Raw genomic sequence first — 4066 nt, 5'->3', positions numbered from 1 at the left:
TACTTCACACAGTGGCTGTGAACAGGAGCCATACATTCATTTTTCTTAAATCACTGGCTCTGTGGAAATTCTGACGGACTCCAGATTCATCCTGCAGGATTCCGGGTGTTGCTGCCGCTACGTGCCTGGACTTGGTGGTGGAGGTTTAGTGGCAGGTAAAGTTGCTGATTTCACACTGCCCTTTCCAGTTCTGGAAGAGGTGCATTCGGTTAATTCAACAAGCAGGTGTTTATAGGTTGCCTTGCTTGTGCCAGGCTCTGAGGGGCTTACACAGGTAGAGCCCCTAAGCTAAGCAGGAAGGGATAGAGTACTGGTTAGGGCTATTGCAGTGGGCATCAAGCTTGCGTCAAGCACCTGGAAGGCTTATGAAAGCACAGATTGCTGATCCACCCTCAGTAGTTTCTGATTCAGTAGGTCAGGGGTGAAGTGCAAACATTTTGATATTGATCCTGCTGATCCAGCAACTGCACTTTGAGAACCTCAGTGCAGTGGGAGGGAGGACAGTCTCTAACACAACCCAGAGGATGGGTGGGATTGTCTTAGACATACAGAAGAAGGAGGGGCATCTCAGGCACACAGGGACTGTGGGGCTGGTGGGTGAGGATTTTGGAGAGATAACCTGTGGCTAGATGGTGAAGAAAGGGAAAAGGTGGAGAATGAAGTTCAGGAGGAGTTTTTGGTCCAGGGCATAAGAATATTAGGTTTCTGTAAAAGTGTAGTCACGTCTGTGAAAAGCTCCGAGTGCCCTTTGGCAAACAGTTGCAAACTAGGCAGGCCCTTCTGCCACTTCTGGGCTGGACGCTGCCATGTACATGTGTAACAGGAATAATGAGAGTTGGAAGCAAGATCGAAAGTGGCTCTATCTCGTTTTCCATCTCTCCCAGCTTCCAGCATAGGCTCTCCACTCGAACAAAGTTGGTTTTGTCCTGTGGGTCCACCCAGCCACTGGCTCCAGGGGTTTGTTTCTTGCAGGGAGAGGGCAGCTCAGCTGCACCAGCCAACGCCATACTCCAGACCCCAGGCATGGGCTCTGCAGTTCAGAATCCTGGAGGATTTGAGGACTGCGGTTGTATCAAAATTCAAATTAAAATGATTTTTTAAAAACTGTCTTTCTACCTTGTAATTTAGCATTTTTAGCAAACGCTTTCCTGGTCTTGAAGAACTGGAGGCTCCCCTTTAGAACCCTAGAAGCAAGAACCTAGAATTTGCAAATTCTTTCTTTAAACCAGTTTGGCTGGGTTATTTGTTGCCTTTTCAGTTGAAAACAGTTTTCCCTTTCTTTAGTCCTGGGTTTGCATTACATTTTGGGGCAAATATCTTTGATTCTACAAGTTGGCTACTCTGTTCTTAATTTCACCTCTTAGATCATGAGATGGAACTGGGGTAAGGTGAGGGAGGAGGGTGGGCCAGAGCAGCTTTTGAAATACAAGGGAATTTTTCCCCCCCAGAAAGTCCCTCTGTTGAAATCCTTTGAGGGACATGCCAGAACCTTGTTTTTCAAGTAGGCCTAGATTGATCGTAAAGAAAAGACCAACAGGCAGGATTCCTGTACAAAAGATTCTTTTAGAACAAATTCAACAGTTCACTCTTCTAATAAAGGTGTGTTCTGGTCTCTAAGGAGTTAATTTTGACATTCTGATTCCACTGCTCAAGAACATGGAAGGAATGAAAACTACGGAGAGGGCGAGAGCTTGTGGGTCACCCTCCTGGGCTGGCTGTGCTGTAGGGACTAAGTTTGCATTTTGCAACATGGTAGCATTGAAACTCAAAAGGAAGTTTGCTTAATAATGAACAGGGGCATCTGAGATAGTGAGAAAATTGATTAAGAAATCAATTAAATAGCACAGTCTAGTGGGTAAGAGCCTGGATAGGAATCCCAGCTCTTAACTTTAGGCAAGTGGCTTCTCTGGGCCTCGGTTTCCTTACCTGTAAAATGGGTATAATATAGTTCATCTGTCTCATAGGGTCATTGCGAGGATTAAATGAGTTAATATTTGGAAGTGTTTAAAATAGTGCCAGGTGCATGGTACGTGTGTATATATATATATGGAACTTATATATGGCACATATATAAATGGTTATTAAACAAAATAAACAACTTTTTATAAGTTAAGAATAATTAAACTTTACTAATTTTTCAGCACAGAGCCTTAGCCCTCTGGAGCCCTGTTTCCTCATAGTCTTTAATGTCCAATCTTATGTGGTTTGTTCTAGAACATTGTAGTTTTCCCTGTGTTTAAAAAAGGCTGTTTTTGACTTTGGAAAAGAAAAGAAGGTCCTGGGAGTTTTCCTCAGAATTTAGTCCCTGAAGTTAAATATTTTGGAAAAATGAGGCTGGAAGGATTTTGCAGAGGGGCGTGTCCACGGTTTTCAAACTGTGGGTCCACAGGCCATTTATTGGTTTATTTAGTGCTGTTGTGATAACATTAAAAAAATTGTGATAAGAAAAAAATTCCGTGCACCCCACATGATAAAGGTAAATGTCTTGTAAAACATTCTTCTGTGTTGCGTACCCGTGTCTGTGCAGCGGGTTGTCACGGCCTGTGGTTTGCCACCAACCCTGACCCACTGCCCGTCCCTTGTGCCTGCGACTGGGATAGTGTCTCTCTTGTCTATTTCTCAAATTAGATTTTCTTAAAAATATTTTGTCCCTTGCTCCGGCAACCTGGTATAAGCTTGGGGTTTTAATTATTTAGCACTATTTCCTTTGTATTATTAAATTTCCCCTTTCTGCCCCTCTTTTCCTGGAACTTTGGTGAATTTGGGGGTTGCCCGTGATCAGTCCAGGTTGAGGGAGAAAGATCTGAGTCAGGGCTTTTAGGATGTCACATACAACTGAAAGAAGCTTGTGTTGGTGACATAATTCTTTGTTAGGATTGGTCAAAACCTTTTGTAGCTTGGACTCTGTGCCAGGCACATAATGCTTTATAAATATTAATATTACCTCATTTGACTTTCGTAACAGGATGAGCTAGATATTATTATCATCATGCCCTTTTTACAGATGAAGAAAACTGAGGCCCTGGGGGTGTGACTCAGCCAAGGCTGGGTGTCTGGTGAGGGCAGGGCAAGGGTCTGAACCCAGGCATCTATCTGGCCACAGAGTCAGCATGGAGAATCCCTTTGCTAGACCACATTTTAAGTCAATCTGTGAATTTTATTAGAAGGTAATAATTTTTTTTTTTTTTTTTTTGCTGAGTACAGGGGAGTATATTGATGGTACATAACGAGGTGGGCTCCCTAGGCCCCTCCCATCCTTGGGGGCTCAGGCATGGAAACTGCGGAGGAGGGAGCTTCTCAGTGTGGTAGGGACTCAGTGGGCAGGGACGCCCAAGCCGCCGAGGGCCTCTGTCCTCCTCATGCTCTGGCTGGGGCTGGGGGTCCTTGGAGGCCATGTGGACCAAGGTCCCCCACCTTGTTGCTGTAGCCAGATTCCTTGTCATACCAGGAAATGAGCTTGACAAAGTGGTCGTTGATGGTGATGCCAGCCCCCATGTCAAACATGGAAGAGTGGGTGTCATTCTTGAAGTCAGAGCAGACAACCTGCTCCCTCGAGGGGCCCTCCGATGCCTGCGTGACCACCTCCTTGATGTCACCTCATTTGGCAGGTTTCTGCAGCTGGCAGGTCAGATCCACGGCGACACACTGGCAGTGGGGACACAGAAGGCCGAGAGCTTCTAGAAGGTGGTAGTTTTGATTGAGGCTGTCTGTATATTGCTCCGTGGCTTCAGGCGTCTGAACCCTCAGTGCCCCTCAGCTGTTCAGCCTGGGTTGCCCGGGGCCTTGTTTCCTAGGGCTGCCCTAGTCAACACCACGAACTGGGTGGCTTAAAACAACAAAAATGTATTCACTCATAATTGGGACTGAAGGCCAAAGTCAAGGGGTCAGCGGGATCGGCTCCTTCTGAGATCCTGTGTAGAATCCTTTGCCTCTACCTACCTTCTGGTGATGGCCAGCGCTCTTTGGCCTGCTCTGACTTGTCGCGCTTCTGCTGCCACGTGGCCGTCTCCTGCGTGTCTCTGTCCTCACGTGGTCACCTGCTCTGTGAGTGTCTCTGTGTTTCTTT

The sequence above is a fragment of the Lemur catta genome, chromosome 1, assembly GCF_020740605.2.
Source record: "Lemur catta isolate mLemCat1 chromosome 1, mLemCat1.pri, whole genome shotgun sequence".
Lineage (NCBI taxonomy): Eukaryota > Metazoa > Chordata > Mammalia > Primates > Lemuridae > Lemur > Lemur catta.
The sequence above is the reverse complement of the archived record's forward strand: the minus strand, read 5'-3'. Positions refer to the sequence as shown.